Source organism: Neofelis nebulosa, chromosome 5 (assembly GCF_028018385.1).
Source record: "Neofelis nebulosa isolate mNeoNeb1 chromosome 5, mNeoNeb1.pri, whole genome shotgun sequence".
In the NCBI taxonomy this organism is placed as follows: Eukaryota; Metazoa; Chordata; class Mammalia; order Carnivora; family Felidae; genus Neofelis; species Neofelis nebulosa.
In genome coordinates this window covers 133,397,364-133,414,760 of record NC_080786.1, presented here as the reverse complement: position 1 = coordinate 133,414,760, position 17,397 = coordinate 133,397,364, and the positions used below count along the sequence as shown (strand labels likewise).

The following is a 17,397-nucleotide window of genomic DNA, read 5'->3' as shown; positions in this document are numbered from 1 at the left end:
TAGTGAAACTGGAAAAATACAAAGATAAAGAGAGAATTCTGAAAGCAGCTAGGGACAAATGGGCCTTAACCTATGAGGGTAGATACATAAGGGTAGTAGCAGACCTGTCCACTGAAACTTGGCATGCCAGAAAGTAGTGGCAGGAAATATTCAATGTGTTGAACAGGAAAAATATGCAGCCAAGAATCCTTTATCCAGCATGGTTGTCATTCAGAATAGAAGGAGACATAATGGCTTCCCCAAACAAATAGAAACTGAAGGAGTTCATGACCACTAAACCAGCCCTGCAACTGATCCTAAGGGGAACTCTGTGAGTGGAATGCTGCAAAGAATACAAAGGACAGAGACATCACCACAGGCATGAAACCTACAAATAACACAATGACACTAAATCCATATCTTGCAATAATAACTCTGAATGTAAACAGACTAAGGGCTCCAATCAAAAGACATAGGGTACCAGAATGGATAAAAAAAAAAAAAAAAGATCCATCTATATGTTGTCTACAAGAGACTCATTTTAGACCTGAGGGCACCTTCAGATTGAAAGTGAGGGGATGCAGAACCATCTGTCATGCTACTAGAAGTCAAAAGCTGGAGTAGCCATACTTATATCAAACAAACTAGATTTTAAACTAAAGGCTGTAATAAGAAATAAAGAAGGGCATTATATCATAATTATGGGGTCTATCCATCAAAAAAAGCTATCAAATGTAAATGTTTATGCCCCCAACTTGAGAGAACCCAAATATATAAATGAATCAATCACAAACATAAGCAATCTTATTGATAAGAATACAGTAATTGCAGGGGACTTTAATACTCCACTTATAGCAATGGACAGATCATCTAGCAGAAAATCAATAAAGAAACAATGGTCATAAAGGATACACTATACCAAATGGACTTGACAGATATATTCAGAACTCTTCATCCAAAAGCAGCAGAATACACATTCTTCTCGTGTGCACACAGAACATTCTCCAACATAGATCACATACTGGGTCACAAAACAGCCTTCAATAAATATAAAATAATTGAGATCATACCATGCATACTTTCAGATCACAATGCTATGAAACTTGAAATCAACCACAAGAAAAGGTTTAGAAAACCTCCAAATGCATAGATGTTAAATAATATCCTATTAAAGAATGAATGGGTTGACCAGGCAATTAAAGAAGAAATTAAAAAATATATGGAAGCAAATGAAAATGAAAACATGCCAGTCCAAACCCTTTGGGATGCAGCAAAGGCAATCATAAGAGGAAAATACATTGCAATCCAGGCCTATCTCAAGAAACAAGAAAAATCCCAAATACAAAACCTAACCCCACACCTAAAGGAACTAGAAGCAGAACAGTAAAGAAACTCCAAAGCCAGCAGAAGAGAAATAATAAAGATTAGAGCAGAAATAAACAATATAGAATCAAAAAAAAAAAAAAAAAAGTAGAACAGATCAATGAATCTAAGAGCTGGTTTTTCGAAAGAATAAACAAAATTGATAAACCCCTAGCCAGACTTCTCAAAAAGAAAAAAGAGAGAACCCAAATAGATAAAATTATGAATGAAAGAGGAGAGATCACAACCAACACCACAGAAATACAAACAATTATTAGAGAATACTATGAAAAATTATATGCCAACAAACTGGACAACCTGGAAGAAATGGACAAATTCCTAGATATGCACACACTAAACAGGAAGAAATAGAAAATTTGAACAGACCCATAACCCATGAGGAAATTGAATCAGTTATCAAAAATCTCCCAAAAAATAAAGAGTCCTGGGCCAGATGGCTTCCCAGGGGAATTCTACCAGGCATTAAAATCAGAGTTAATACCTACCCTTCTCAAGCTGTTCCAAAAAATAGAAATGGAAGGAAAGCTTCTGGACTCATTCTATGAGGCCAGCATTACCTTGATTCCAAAACCAGGGACCCCACTAAAAAGAATGAAGATGATGAACATAACTGCAAAAATTCTCAACAAGATACTAGCAAACTGAATTTAACAGTATATTAAAAGAATTATTCACCATGATCAAATGGGATTCATTCCTGGGCTGCAAGGTTGGTTCAATCCTACTTTGTAATATCCTGCGTAATATCCTACTCAATGGGGGGAAAACTGAGAGCTTTCTCCCTGAGATCAGGAACACAATAGGAATGTCCTCTCTCACCACTGTTGTTTAACATAGTGTTGGAAGTACTTGCCTCAGGAATCAGACAACAAAATGAAATAAAAGGCATCCAAATTGGCAAAGAAGATGTAAAACTTTCACTTTTTGCAGATGACATGATACTCTACATGGAAAACTTGAAGGACTCCACCAAAAGCTGCTATAACTGATCCATGAATTCAGCAAAGTTGCAGGATACAAAATCAATGTACAGTTGCATTTCTATACACCAATAATGAAGCAACAGAAAGAGAAAACAAGAAATCGGTCCCGTTTACAACTGCACCAAGAACCATAAAATACCTAGGAATAAACCTAACCAAAGAGGTAAAAGATCTGTATGTTGAAAACTATAGAAAACTTATGAAAGAAATTGAAGAAGACACAAAGAAATGGAAAAACATTCCATGCTCCTGGATAGGAAGAATAAATATTGTTAAAATGTCAATACTACCCAAAGCAATCTACACATTTAATGCAATCCCAATCAAAATTGTACCGGCATTCTTCTCAGAGCTAGAGCAAACAATCCTAAAATTTGTATGGAACCACAAAAAAACACCAAATAGTAATGTTGAAACAGAAAATCAAAGTGGGAGGCATCACAATCCTGGACTTTAGCCTCTACTACAAAGCTGTAATCATCAAGACAGTATGGTATTGGGACAAAAATAGGCACATAGACCAATGGAATAGAGAAAGCACAATTGGACCCACAAATGTACAGCCAACTAATCTTTGACAAAGCGGGAAAGAGCATCCAGTGGAAAAAAGACGGTCTCATTAGCAAATGGTGCTGGGAGTACTGGATAGCAACAGGCAAAAGAATGAACCTGGACCACCTTCTTACACCGTATAAAAAATAAACTCAAAATGGATGAAAGACCTAAATGTAAGACAGGAAATCATCAAAGTCCTAGAGGAGAAAAAAGACAACAACCTCTCTGACCTCAGCCACAGCAACTTCTTACTTGACACATCTCCGAAGGCAAGGGAAATAAAAGCAAAAATGAACTATTGGGACCTCATCAAGATAAAAAACCTTCTGTACTGCAAAGGAAACAATCAACAAAACTAAAAGGCAACCGATGGAATGGGAGAAGATGTTTGCAAATGACATATCAGATAAAGGGTCAGAATCCAAAATCTATAAAGAACTTACCAAACTCAACACCCAAAAAATAATCCAGTGAAGAAATGGGCAGAAGACATGAATAGACACTTCTCCAAAGAAAACATCCAGATGGTCAACAGACACATGAAAAGATGCTCAGCATCATGCCTCATCAGGGAAATACAAATCAAAACCACAATGAGATACCACCTCACACCGGTTAGGGTGGCTAACATTAACAACTCAGGAAACAACGATGGTGGCAAGGATGTAGAGAAAAACAGGAACCCTTTTGCATTGTTAGTGGGAATGCAAACTAGTGAGGCAGCTCTGGAAAACAGTGTGGAGGTTTCTCAAAAAATTCCTACGACCCAGAAATAGCACCACTAGGAGTGTGTCCAAAGGATACAGAAGTGCTGATTCATAGGGCACATGTACCCCAATGTTTATAGCAGTGCTATCAACAATAGCCAAATCATAGAAAGAGCCCAAATGTCCATCAACTGATGAATGGATAAAGAAGATATGGTTTATATATACAATGGAATACTACTTGAGAAAGAACGAAGTCTTGCCATTTGCCACAACGTGGATGGAACTGGAGGTTATTATGCTAAGTGAAATAAGTCAGTCAGAGAAAGACAGATACCATATGTTTTCACTCATATGTGGAATTTTAGAAACTTAACAGAAGATCATGGGGTAAGAAAAGGGGAAAAAATAGTTTCAAACAGAGAGGGAGGCAAACCATAAGAGACTCTTAAATACAGAGAACAAACTGAGGGTTGATGGGGCAGGGGCGGAGGGGGAAAGGGGAAAATGGGTGATGGGCATTGACGAGGGCACTTGCTGGGATGAGCACAGGATGCTGTATATAAGTGATGAATCATGGGAATCTACTCCTGAAGCCAAGAGCACACTGTATACACTGTATGTTAGCTAACTTGACAATAAATTATATTTTTAAAAATCGCCAACGCTATTTTTTTATAGAAATAGAAAAGAAATCCTAAAATTCATATGGAATCTCAAAGGACTCCAAATAGCCAAAACAACCCTTAGAAAAAAGAACAAAGCTGGAGGTCAAGCACTTCTTGATTTCAACACATATTACAAAGCTGTAGCAATCAAAAACAGTATGCTACTAGCATAAAGACAGATATATACATCAGTGAACAGAAGGGAGAACCCAGAAATAATCCCTCATGTAAATGGTCAAATAATATTCAACAAGGCCACAAAGCCTACATAATAGAGAAAGGATACTCTTCTTCAACAAATGGTGCTGGCAAATCTGGATATCTATCCGCAAAAGTTGGATCCCTACCTTATACTGTATACAAAAATCAACTCAAAAATGGATTAAAGACCTAAATATAAGACCTGAGATTCTAAAACTACTAGAAGAAAACATAGAGGAAAATCTTCATGATAATGGACTGGGCAATGATTTATTGGATATGACACCAAAACCATAGGCAACAAAACCAAAAATAGACCAACAGGAGTACATCAAACTTAAAAACTTCTGGACATCAAAGAAAGAAATGGAAAAAAAAATTGCAAACCATTTATCTGACATCCTACAACTCGTACAACTCAACAACAACCAAAAAATGAAATAACCCAATTAAAAAATGAACAAAGGACTTGAATATATGTTTCTTCAAAGAAGATATACAAATTGCCAGAAAGCATATGAAAACAATAGTCACGGATTGTAATAAAAATGCAAACCAAAACCACAATGAGATAACACCTCACACTCATCAAGATGGCTGCTATCAAAAAGAGGAGGAGAAGGGGGGGAGGAAAAGAAGTGTTGGTAAAGATATGGAGAAATTAGAACCTCTGTGCACGTTGGTAGGGTAGGAATGTAAAATGATACAACTACTATGGAAAACAATATGGCATTTCCTCAAAAAATTAAAAATAGAATTATCATATGACCTAGTAATCCCACTTCTTGTTATATATACAAAAAAACTGAAAAAAAAAGATCTTAAAGAGATATTGGCCTATCCATGTTCATTGTAGCATTAAACACAATAGCTAAGAGATGCAAGCAACCTAAATGTCTGCCAATGAGTGAATGGGTAAAGAAAAAAAATACACACACACACACACACATACACACACACATAATAGAATATGAGTCAGCTTTTAAAAAGAAGGAAATCCTGTCATACACTACAACATGGATGAACTGTGAGGACATCATGCTTTGTGAAATAAATCAGTCACAAAAAAGATGTACACTGCATGATTCCATTTGTGTGAGGTACTAAAGTAGTCAAACCCATAGAAACAGAAAATAAAATGTGGTCACCAAGGGCTGAAGATAAGGGGTGAATGAATACTTGTTCAATGGGTAGAGTTTTAGTTTTGCAAGATGAAAAAGTTCTAGAGATCTGTTGTACACTAATATGCATATACTTAACACTATTATACTAAATAGTTAAAAATGCTCAATATAGCAAATTTGTGTTATGTGTTCTTTACCACAATTTTCAAAAAAGGCAAATGACCCAAGTGTCCACCAACAGATGAATGGATAAACAAATTGTGGTATATACATAAAAGGAATTCAGCCATAAAAAGGAACAGAGTATATACTATAACTTGGATGAACCTTGAAATCACTATGCTAAGTGAAAAAACTGGATAGAAATGTTCACATATTATATGACTCAATTTATAGGAAATATGCAGAATTGGTTTAGTCATATAAACAGAAAGCAAATTAATAATTGCTAAGGGATAGGGAGAAAGAACACAGAATAACTGTTTAATGGATATAGAATTTTCTTTAGGGATATTGAACTAGACACAGGTGGTAGTTGCTCAACATTGTGAATGTACTAAATGCCACTGAATTGTTCACTTTAAAATAGTTAATTTTATGTTGTGTGAATTTCACCTCAATAAAAAAAATTAAACTGTTATATGTGTGCAGAGCTCTTGGACCAACAATCTCTTACTATCTAACTAGATTAAATAAGACATTTGGAACCATTCGCTGTAAATTGGTTTTAAATCCTACACCTTGCATGCAAACGTGTGAACATCCACACTTACTTACCTTATTGCTTACTTATCTCATTTCATGCTAAGAAAACAAGGTATCCTTCTCATTTCAAGATAACTCCTCCAAATCCCTCCATTCTTTTTTCCAAGCTCTCATTCTTCCAGTTTTCCCTCTTCTCCTATTCAATCTTCCTTTCTATTCTTTTCTCCTCTTAGCCTATAAATAGTACCAAGTCTTCCTATATATATATATACGTATATATACGTATATATACGTGTATATATATGTATAATATATATACGTATATATATATGTATAATATATATATATTATATATATATGTATAATATATATATATACATATATACATATACATATACATATATACATACATATACATACATATACATACATATACATATATACATATATATACATACATATACATATATATATATATATATATATATTCCACTAACCTTGTACTGCTCTCTAATAATTTGCCTCCTTCCATTCTCTGCCAACTTCCTCAAATAGCAGTCAACATTCACTTCTGCTTCAATGTGCCTCCCCAAGCTCACCAGTGCCTCCATACTGTCAAATCTAATTAATGTATATGTCTTTAAATGATTCCTTTGATTTCTTTCCAAGTTTTTTGTTGTGGTTGTTGATATAATCTCCATCCACTCTTAAAATATTCTTGTTTCCAAGGGCCTGTTCTTAGCCCACTCATGCTGCACACTCTTGGTGTAATTTCAGCCATTCTTGAGGTTTTAACAACCACCTACATGAAGATGATGAGTCTCTAATCCATACCTCTGACAGAGACTTCTCCCAAAGCTTCAGATATATACACCCAATTTCTTATTCAACATTTCCATCTGGATGCCCCGTGGGAACCTCAGACTCAGCATGTCTAAAATAGCACATCAACCTTCATACAAAGCCTTCTCTTTCTATATCACCCTCAGCCACCCAATTAGCCAAGCCCCAAACCTGAAAGTCACCTTTGAATCTGCGAAATTCCTCATTCCACTCTCTCCTACAAACATATTTTAGAAATCACCTAATTCTGCTAATTATACCTCTTAAATATTTCTCAGAATAGTAGATCAGATGATATCATGCTACTCCCTCCTTAAAATTCTCCAATGGCTTTCCATCGTACTCAGTATTTTCATAAAATGAAAATTCCAAGGACCCACATAATCTGCCCTCCCTCCCCATCCAACACATCCTACGGTTTGGCCCCTGTTCCTGGCCTCTAACCACATATGTCTTTTTCTGTTCCTCAAACACCCAAGTTCATTCATATCTCTAGGTTGTGCCATTTGAGGTTTCCTCTTCCTGGAATTGTTTCTTGCCAGTTCTTTGTACAGCTCTTTCCTCATAGCCACTTCTTGACACAAAAGACATCTCTGAGAGCACTAATCCTGCCCCACCACCTTCAACAAGCAGGCTCTCCTGGATACATCGTCACTTTTATTTTCTTCATGGCACTTACCACTATTTGAATCATGTGATTTGTATATTCCTCACTGTCCCTTTTACTAGAATAAGCACTTATAATTTTGGAAATATTTGCTTAATTTGTTTTTCGTCCATCTCCCCGGCTAGAATTTAAAATGTATGACAGCTGGGACCTTATACAGCCAACTCCAGTCCCTCTTCTGGCAGATCATGGATTCCTCCTTCACCCTCCTGGTGTGATATTATTGATGTCCCAGCATGTTTTATACCTGGTCTTAACTAAAATATGACAAATACAGAGAAAGACAAAACAAAAAACAAAAAAACAAAAAACCTCTCCCCATTGACCTTCGGAGAGGAGTCTGGAGCTCCCAATTTCTGAGTGGTGCTAAAATGATCTTAGCCCTCACAGTGATAGCACTGTGTTCACATAAATGCTCCATGACTCAACATTTATTAGGCACCTTCTACATGCCTTGTGCTATATTAAGGGTTGTGTAGGTGTGATATTGTGATTTATAATAAGAAATATATTTGGTCTTTGTGCCAGTTTCTGGCATAGAACTCCTAAAACTCTTACAATTTCTTAAGTGATGAGAGCACATTTTGTTGTGTTGGTAAGTGACATTTAGGAAGCCCCTAGGTAACCTAAGGATGGGGGTTGATTGTCAGGAGAACCAACCATGTGGCTAGAGGGTTAGAACTTTCAGTCCTACTTCCCTGACCTCCTGGAAGGGGGAAGGGGCTGACAAGTGAATTCAATCACCAACAGCCAATGATTTAATGAATCATGTGCAATGAAGTCTCCATAAAAACCCAAAAGGATGGGGTGTGGAGTGTTTCCAGGTTGGTGAACACGTGGAGATTTGAAGAGTGGCACACCTGGAGAGGGTATGGAGGCTCTATGCCCTTTCCTGCACACCTTGACCTACGTATCTCTTCATCTGGCTACTGATTCTTATCCTTTAATATTTTTTTGTAAAAAATTGGTAATCTAGCCAGTAAACAGATTTCCTGAGTTCTGTGAACCACTCTAGCAAATTAACCAAGCCCAAGGAGGGGGCTGTGGGAACCTCTGATGTATAGGTCAGAAGTACAGATAACTGCCTGGATTTGTGACTGGTGTCTGAAGTCCAAAGAGGGAATCTTGGAAACCTACAATCTATAGCTGATTGATCACAGAAACACAGGTAATAAGCACAGATTGACATCTGAAGCTGAGGGCAGTCTTGTGGGATGGAGACTTGAACCTACAGAATCTGATGCTATCTCCCAATAGATAGTGTCAGAATTGAGTTGAATTGTATAATACCCGGCTGGTGTAAGAGAATTGTTTGGTGGGGTAGATAAAAAACCACACATTGGAACTGAGTGCTTAGAAGCATTCAGGGGTTACACTGGGGAATTCAGCACTATCTCTGATCTAGAAAAAAAAGCTAATTTTTATCAGGGAAGATACACAAGCAACTGTAATTGTGATAATCATATATCTTGGATTATCTGAGGTGATTTGGATTGCTGGTTCACATGTCCTGGTTTGTGATGCAGAATATCTTGACATTGTAACTACAAAGTTAACTTATGGATGGTATATACAAAGTTCTTTGGGGGCATAAGAGAATTAATTCTGCTGGTGGTACCAGGGGAAACTTCACAAAGGACCAGTTAGTTGAATCTTAATGTAAATACAGCATTTTTCCAACTGGAGAAGAGGAGAAACAGCATTCACAGCAAAGATAAAAATATGAGTAAACGTAGAGAAGTGAGTGGGATCATCAAGTTCTAGGCGGGGAGACAGAGAAAGGAAAAAAAAATGCACAAAGATGAATTGCTACAGAATAATGGAAATTTTGTGGTTGAAAGTCTTGAACGTCATGACGAGGAAGGCTGATTTTATTCCCCCTCGAATTCACTCGTTTCCCATATCTGTGTCACGTGGTGGCTCTATAAGTATTATCTGGACAGCCTGCATAAAATATGTATTTCTGGGGCGCCTGTGTGGCTCAGTCAGTTGACTATCTGGCTCTTGATTTCAGCTCAGGTCATTATCTTGCAGTTTGTGAGATTGAGCCCCATGTCGAGCCACATGTGCTAACAATGTGGAGCCTGCTTAGGATTCTCTCTCCCTCTCTCTCTGACCCTCCCTTGCTTGTTGTCTCTCTCAAAATAACTAAATAAAAACATGAAAAAAAAATTAAAACATTTCTGGGGGTCACATCCGGATAATCTTATTCAGATCATTTGTAATGGACCCCTGAAATCTTCCTGATAAATTCATATGATGAGCTCAGGTTGGAAACCATGATAATAGAAAATGGAGGAAGCCCAAAAGCCCTTCTTAGTTTTGCTCCACGGGCATTACCAAAATCCAAAACTGGTCAGCCTTTGGGAGTTCCCAAAAAGGATAGGAAGTAGACAGTCCCTTATCTGTTGGAGAATGGGCTCTAGATTTAGTCCTGCTGTTACTATCCATAGTCCAGTGTGCTTGGGCACTCGGTGTCCATTGGGCCTGCAGCCTTCCCCCCACCTTCCCCATGTACCCAGTACATGCAGCTGGGCTTCTGTCTCACTGTCCTCATCAATAACCCAGTTTTTCCCTAGACTTGCAGCTTCTGGAAGAACCCCAAGTTACTTGGTTGGGCTGTGACAATCTGCCTTGCACTGATACTCCCCTCTCTGTGGGGAGCAAAGAGAACCACAGAGACATTTGTATTTATCAGGATCATCAGAGTTGTGTCAAACAAAGGTTTTCAGCAGAAGGATGACATAATTGGGTGTATGCTTCAGGAGGACAGATTACCAAAACCATACAGGGAAATGCAAGAGCACATTTAGAAAGCCACTCTAGTAATTTAGAGGGAGAGACATTGAAGAACTGTGCCAAGCAGGGGCCAACAAAATGGAGAGGAAGGGATTAGGAGCTTGGGCAAGATTAGGGGCCAAGGGAACAAAAGCAAAGATAACCCCAAGGTTTCTAGTTTTATCAAGCAGTGGTTTAGCTGGATTATCTATTTGCTTCTGTATCACTTGTTACTTATTTTTAAATTTTTCTCCAAGTTCTCATTGTGTGGGGAAGCACCATTGTTAAGTGATATCTAAGTGTGTCACAGCCCATTTGTAAAAAAACACTGTAAGTATCACAGTGTTGAAAGCCTTTCTCCTGGCTTGAACTAATTTTCTCCATCACAAATATCAAAAGTGCCTGGAAATGCTCAATCATTTCAAGCACCGAAAGTAATACCATTATTCTGACCCCAGAATAATCCCTTCAAATGTTATTTTAGAAAAATAAAAAGCATTAGTAGTTTATCTTAAAGATGGGACTCTACTTGCATTCAAGATTACTATCCTAAATAATAATAATAATAATGGCCACTTATCTTTTTGTCTCCTTTTTTTTTCTACATGAGTATTTCAGCTTTATTTAACAATTTTACTTCTGACTAATTTGAACAGACATGCGTTGCTTTAGTATTTGGCTTGCAGAAGATTTTTATGGTAAACATAATACAAAGTCATTACAGCTTTAGAATATTTCTCTTGAGATTCTGAAAGGTGTGCATTGGTTTGGGGAATAACTTAAAATTTCGATTTACTTTTGGACTTTACAAGTATCGTTCAATTTATAGAGCTATTGTCCTAAAAACAAAACAAAATTTTAATGTTCAAATGCTGTGCAATTGTCCTGTCTTGATTTCCTGAAAGACTATAGCTGCCTCCTTTACTCTGCTTGAAGTTGCTAAGTAGAACTGGTAGCAAAATTAAGCAGTAAACCTGCTGATGCAGAATTCTTCATTCTTAATTTGGCTGATGTTCAACTCTAAATTAGAACACAACTAAACCCTCAGGTTTTACGTGCAAAGAAACTTGATTCATATGCTGAGTCCACAAACTCCTGAAATGTAAATTTGCTTTTCTGCCTTGCCTGCCACAACCACTGGAGAAGTCACCAGGAACCTATAAACGAAAACAACTCCTTCTTTAACCAGGATTTTATTTTCCCTGGCTTTCTTCTTTCAACAAAATTAGGAAATGGTTGCCAAACTCTACTTCTCTTATGTTCCCCAATGACTTTCCTACTGTGGAGAGAGCTTTAACATAATGCACTGCAAACTTGTTTTCCTCTTTGATGAGTTCATTTTAGTCTCCTGTGTTCAGGACTCCTCTTCCCAAAGAGCAGATGAATAATTTGTTGCAAATAAGCCGGCCAGAGGAAGGGAGTCACAGCTCTCTCCCCGGTATCACGTCCACTGCCAAGTAACAACTGGTAGGCTGCCCCATGATTCTCCACACTCCTGATTCAGAGGGAGGGATGTTCTTCTTCATTCAGATAAACCAGAGAAAAGAGAAAATACATAAGGGCGCAGCAGGTGTGGCATAATTCACTGCCGCCTGAACTTCTGACAAGAAAAACCTCCTACACCTGCATGTACGAACAAAGCTCGGCTACAACAGGAATTTGGAATCCGAAGCCAAGTTACCAGCCATGGGTTTGGAACTGCCTTCAACCAAGTTACAAAGAAAGCACAAGCTAGGACTTGATAGGGCATTTGAGGCCTTGACATCTTGCTTCTTTGTCTTCTCCCTGTTTGGTGGTTAACAGGAGGGATGGCATGACCTGAACCTAGAAGAAGAAATGCTTCTAATGACACAAAACTAAGCTTACATATCTTCTTAAAAATGCCCTCACTTTTAGTAAAATCCTGTGCACTGGTGAGTGGAGTGAATCCAACTATATTATCTCCATGAAGAGAGGGCAGAGAGGATGTAAAAGAGCCAGAAGCATCTAAAAGAGCCAGAAGCATCTCGACTGACAGCCACATCAGATTTTCAATCCTTCCCATAGCGGCAAACATAGGCTCCACATTACAGGTATTGTGACTGAAGCTCGGAAATTTTCCATCACTAGCTCAAGGTCAAATGACTAATCTAAAGCAGAGCCTGAATGGGAACTTTGGATGGCCAAACTTCAAACCTGCGGTTTGTCCTTTATCCTAGTGGCTTCCAAATGCCAGTCTCTGGTCTTGTGCTAGCCTGGCCATTCTCAGGACCCACTTGGGCAGCACTGTCAGAGTGCCTGGACCACAGGCTACAGGAAATCAAATCCAATAGGTCTGGAATGAGACCTGAGAAATTGTTTTTTTAAAAATCTCCTTGACATTTTTCTGCGGCCAGATTTGGGAACCACGGCACTAAGTCTCCGAAGTGGTTTTTTTCCCCAGCAATTAATTAATTGATTTCATGGAAATTTTAGGTCATCTCCCAAATCAAAGTATAACGCATCTCACTCTTAGGAAATGTATCTGCTCTTTCTAAGAACCATGGAATATATTTTTTAAATATTTAAAGTTCCAGCAGTCCTTCAGAAAATATCCTTGAGTTGGGACTTAAGGGTGCTTCCTTATGTTAAAAAAATAGAAGTGTTTTCCTGGGGATAATTTATCTCCCACAGTTGTCTTGCTGCAAAACTCTATGGTTCCCTGCACGGTCCAAGATTTTCCTTCCTTCTTGGTGGCTCACAAAGCCAGGGCTGCTGATGCTCAAGGCAAACTCCCTATCTCCCAGACATTTTTGATTAAGTGCACCTTCGGGGCTTCACTTATTTTAGACATGGGGCTACAGGGCTACACATATGTTTCAACCAATTTTCTACAATACACTTCTTCCTAAAACAGCTGTTTTTCTGGCTTTTTGCCACGGACTCTGTTGAGCATCTCTTGGGACCTTAGGTGAATCTTTTTATATCCTTATCTCTCCAGTAAGAAGCTCTTTGTGTGCCCCTATATCCAGATCTCCAAAGCGATTTCTCCTTCTCCTTCAGCACTTTTGTGTTAAGGGGCCCGCAGGTTGAGCAAGGTTCTGTAAACTATGATCCTGGGGCCAAATCTAGCCTGGCATCTGTTTTTTGTAAATAATATTTTATTGGAACACAACCAGCCCCATTCATTTGCCTGTCTATGGCTGCTTTCATACTACATTAGCAAAACTGAGTAGCTCTAAGTAGACAAAGACCATAAGCCTGCAAAGCCAGAAGTATTTGCTATCTGGCCTTTTATAGAAAAAGTCTGCCAATCCCTGAACTAAAGGAACATTCCCAACTTAAAATATTTATAAATTTTCCTCTGATACAGAAACAAGACATATACACTTCCAAGATCACCTCAAACCACATACGCTATAAGAATTTTGTTGTTTGCCTGTTTTTATTCATTTTTAACCCATATTTAGGGTACAACATATATTCTTTTTTTACTTCCATCTTCAGATGTCACTGGTTATTAAAGAGTTACTCTTAGGACCTAAAAATGATGAACAGTTTTGCCAATAAGCCATTCTTTAATATATAATGAATCAACTCATTACTTGTGTGAGAGTAAGGGGTATGGAGAAGACTATGTGAATCTCTATTAATTCATTGTAATTGTCTCCAATTAACCTTTCCTCCATCTGCTAAAATGAACCCCAGTTTCACCAACTTGTAACTTGCATGGCTGATAAGAGAAAGAAACAATTTTCTTTTAATTTTCTCCAAGCTGTCTTGATAACTAGTGATTGTACAAAGTATATATCTAATAAAACATTAACCCAGGAAAATACATTTTTAGGAAAAAAAAAAAAAGCCTCACTTCTTTCTATGAAAATAAATGTGCTTTAAAAACCTCATTACTGTTTTAAAATCCTACAAAAATTACCTTAAAAATCTTGTGGATTTGATATTTTGAATGATTGCAAAAGAGCAACTGGCTTGTAACTGAAATCTGCACCTTTGCACCTGTCCTCAATTACACTCACTTTACCTGCAGTTACTGATATTTAAAAGTACCAGTGCGCCCTCTTGTGGTACATTGCAGTTACTGTTCTTTTCTACCAGTCATACCAGTTTGGTATGAACCCATTAAATTTTATGTAAGTCATTTTACAAGAAACTACTCTATCTTACATTTCGTCTGTGATTGATTCCTATGGAACAATAATCAATAATACATGCTGGTACCTGAAGAATGAACTGCTAAAATTATGCTGGGCTGTAATGAAATATGATTATCACTGTTTGACACCCACCCTGAGCTCCGAAGAACAGAAATAAATCTACCACCGATTTTGGTCCATAGATCACTTTACAGGAAAAAAAAAAAACAAAAAAACATAAAGTCTACAACTATCATGTTCTTGCATATCAGGTGTTCTAAAGAATTTCTACCTACTCCACTTTCCAGTTTGATGATGTGGCTATATACAGAAGTGTAAATATCTTTATTAAAGGGCACATGAAACTTTCGCTACGTAGAAAAAAAAAAGACCTTATGAAAGTCAAATCTACATCCCAATTTCTAGTTTCTCCCCTTTCCAGGGGAGCTTTGGGTACCTGTTCTGGCCTCTTGACTATGAATTCAATGGTTTAGGCTACAGTGCAATCCCCAAGGATCCCCTACATTGTATTTTGGCGCTGGTGAGACCAACTACCCATAATGCTTCCTCCTCTGGACTGCTTGGGCTTTTTGTTGTCACTTTTTTAAATATGTAGAAGTCCTACCACTTACTAGTTTAACTGGAAACCCTTGAGCAAGTTACTCTAACGCTTCAGCTTTACTTCATCATCTGTAAAATGGAGATACTAATAATGACAGTCTCATATAGCTATCATGAGGACTAAATACAAGTTAAGGAAGTTAAGATTCCTATCTTAGGACTGGGCACATAAGAAGAGATTAATAACCTGTTACAATCAGTATTACTATTAGATTTCTGAATGTATAGGAATGCTGTGATTTCTTAATATTCCCCCTTCTCTTTTTATCACCCTCCACTTTTCTAGTATATTTTTGGTCTGTTTTATTGATCTTTTTATGTTTGCCTTTGCTTACTGTGTGGCAATGGAAAAGCTAGATTTAAAAGTGTGGGTGCGGGGCACCTGGGTGGCTCAGTCGGTTAAGCGTCTGACTTCGGCTCAGGTCATGATCTTGCTCAGTTTGTGAGTTTGAGCCCCACATCAGGCTCTGTGCTAACAGCTCAGAGCCTGGAGCCTCATTCAGATTCTGTGTCTTCTCCTCTCTCTGCCCCTCCCATGCTCATGCTCTCTCTCTGTCTCTCAATAATAAATAAACATTAAAAAAATTAAAAATAAATAAAATAAAATAAAAGTGTGGATTCTTGGGGTGCTCGGGTGGCTGAGTCAGTCGAGTGACTGACTCTTGATTTCAGCTCAGGTCATGATCTCACGGTTTGTGAGTTCGAGCCCCCCCACTGGGCTCCATGATGACAGTGCAGAGTGTGCTTGGGATTCTCTCTCTCTCCGTCTCTTCCCCTCCCCTCATCATGCTCTCTCTCTCAATATAAATAAACTATAAATAAATAAATAAATAAATAAATAAATAAATAAATAGGTTCTTGGGGAACCTGGCTGGCTCGGTCTGTAGAGCATGTGACTCAATCTTGGGGTCCTGAGTTTGAGCCCCATATTGTGGGTGGAGATTACTTTTAAAAAAAGTGTGTGTTCTTGGTTCAGAACCCTGCATTTCAATTGACTTATTGCTATCTCTAACATATTAAGACTGCATCACAGGGTCAATACCTAGAACTGTAAATGCCAGAATATCTCTGTGCTACTGAGGTATGAATCTTTGGACACTCTTTTTGTTGGAGAGCTCAAATAGGACTTTTGACATGATGTTTTAAAAGTATAGAGTATATATATATATATATATATATATATATATATATATATATAATGAAGTACTTACTGTTTGTCTTTTCAGTGGTTAGGAGATTCTTCTGCATTTATCTGGAAGTTTCTAATGCAAGTTGCTTTTGTGAGAAAAAAAAAAAAAAACCCTCCCACATCATGGATCTGTCTATATTAGAAAAAGAATAAACATTGGATATGGCACATCACTAGACAGAACAGATGCTCCAACTATTGAGGGTATTTTTTTATACACTGCTTCATCAAACATCAAGAGTGACTTTCTAGGTCAGCTCCGGCAGAAAAGCACTTATTTTAGAACCCTTATTTTTTGTTTCCCCAGCAATGCTATGCCATCATGTCAAGGTCCTTACATTCAAAATTAGTGCCTAAACACGCATGCTTCTTGATTCTTCTTGTACAACTTATACTTAGAGGTATTCAATCTCCTCATTAGATGTAGCAAAACTAAAACATGCTTAAAAGGCAGGGGGCTTAGGGAGAGAGAGATGATTTTCAATTAGGAAAGTCCAGATAGTATTTAATAAAACAGCTATTTACCTATGCTCACTCTGGTATCCATGACTGTTGTTTGTTTCCTAGGAATTAAATGTTAAGTTGCAAGGTATGATCACTATAGTAACTAGAAGGGCACTGGAACGTTGAAAATGTGAGTAGATGTTAAATTTAGATCAAAGTGAGTAAATGTCACATTATCAATCCTATTCCTGTAGAAGCTAATTTTCTTCAACGGATTTTCCTTATAAATCACGTGAAAGGCCCTTTTCCCACCTTTGTGCCTATTTTCAAAACTATTTAAATTAGCATATTTTTTGTTGTTTTCAGAAATCATTGGTTTTGGTTTTTCAAACTGTAACTTAAAATAATCAAGTCCTAATCGTGTTTAGCTTTCAGTGGATG

The 17,397-nt window shown here is 37.6% G+C and overlaps 1 long non-coding RNA gene across 3 annotated transcripts in view; it reads right to left on the bottom strand.

The window, feature by feature from the left end:
• Nucleotides 1-11,205: 11,205 nt before the first annotated feature.
• LOC131512718 (uncharacterized) overlaps nt 11,206-17,397 on the bottom strand; it is a 61,090-nt gene continuing 54,898 nt past the window's right edge. For all 3 annotated transcript variants that reach the window (XR_009262267.1, XR_009262266.1, XR_009262265.1), the window contains 2 exons: nt 16,535-16,645; nt 11,206-12,113 (listed from right to left, as the gene is read on the bottom strand). This is a non-coding gene — a long non-coding RNA (uncharacterized LOC131512718). The remainder of the gene's footprint in view (nt 12,114-16,534; nt 16,646-17,397) is intronic.